The sequence below is a fragment of the Arachis hypogaea genome, chromosome 13, assembly GCF_003086295.3.
Source record: "Arachis hypogaea cultivar Tifrunner chromosome 13, arahy.Tifrunner.gnm2.J5K5, whole genome shotgun sequence".
NCBI lineage: Eukaryota > Viridiplantae > Streptophyta > Magnoliopsida > Fabales > Fabaceae > Arachis > Arachis hypogaea.
The window spans coordinates 2,699,349-2,700,766 of record NC_092048.1 but is presented as its reverse complement, the minus strand read 5'-3'; positions in this window follow the sequence as shown (position 1 = coordinate 2,700,766).

Sequence of the window (1,418 nt, the reverse complement as noted above, 5' to 3'; positions counted from 1 at the left end):
ACGACCTTAGCTTTGACATAGAAGGGGATTATGGAAGCTGTTCCGATGATGGATCAGTTGTTATAAACAGTCTCTTCACTGATGAGAAAATGAAATTGATACCAACGACCAATGAAAGCGATTGCATTGACCAGAATATGCAAGAATCGTCTAGGAATTTTGCTGGTGTTAGCAGTCATTTTATTTAAATTCGAAGAAATGGTTGGCTATCGTGACCAGTTTGTAAGATCATTTTAACTTTTTCATCTATCTCTCAATTTACTTTTTGGTTGTCAGCTAAATAAATACAGCACTAACCTAACCATCTCCCACATCCAACAAAAATAAAGGTTTTGCACACCGGGGAAGTCCAATACATGCTGTGACATGGAGAACAAGTCTGTTGCTTGGGCAAATGATGCAGGGGTGAAGTTATGATACTGCCATGACCAGCGTATAACATTTATCGAAAGACCGCGAGGAAGCCACGCCCTGAGCTTCTGCGTCCTCACTTGGTTGCAGGTTTGTCAACAATTTATGTTGGAATCTATTGGGTTATATCATGCTGGCAAGCAGAGTCCACTGCTATGATTGAAGACTTGTTTAACTGCTTTGAAGTTTGAATATCAGCAGTAGCATTATTTCATTTGTTATTGCATCTGAGAAAAAATGTTGCAAGTTGTAACTTAATATCTGTTTGATGCTTACAGGATGACACCCTCTTGGTATTGGCTGGGAACATCTGTGAAAATTGTTTCTCTAAGGACAAATAACCATAAAGCAGCCAATGGACATACAGGCAAGTTCCTTTGTCTGGTATGGTCAGGTTGATATTATGGCATCCTTTCAGGTATTCATATCATGCATTGCCCCCTTTGGTATGTATTGTATTCTACTTATATTCTAGAGGAAGATGAAAATAAGATTTTATAGTACGCTCCTTCGCGGCAGTAACATATATTCGATAGATGAAAAATCGAAACTCTAACTAATGCTCCTTACTTCCTTTCTTACCTCTTATAAGCTAACCATAATTGAGTTCATTTTGCATTCTCACTTAAATAAGGAGCGTTTTGAAATTTTAATTTACATTTCTTCTGTCCACAATACTTATATTGATTTGAATTTATTTTATTTTTGTATTATTATTAAAATTAATTTTTATAATATTGGATAAGTACATACAAACTTATTGAGATATATCTTTAATTAATATTTTTTAATTCATTCCAACTTTGTAATGTTTTAACACATAATTGCATATTGTTAGCTGCATTTAATTACGTGATGAATAAATAAATTAATTTTGTATTTAACACATAACACATAATTCCATGTTGCATGTTTTAGAATGGAAGAGAAGTGAGGTGTACTTATGTTGTCCTCCTCATTTAATTTGGAGCTTTGCTATGTTTGTAAGGCAAATAAATATAATTTCA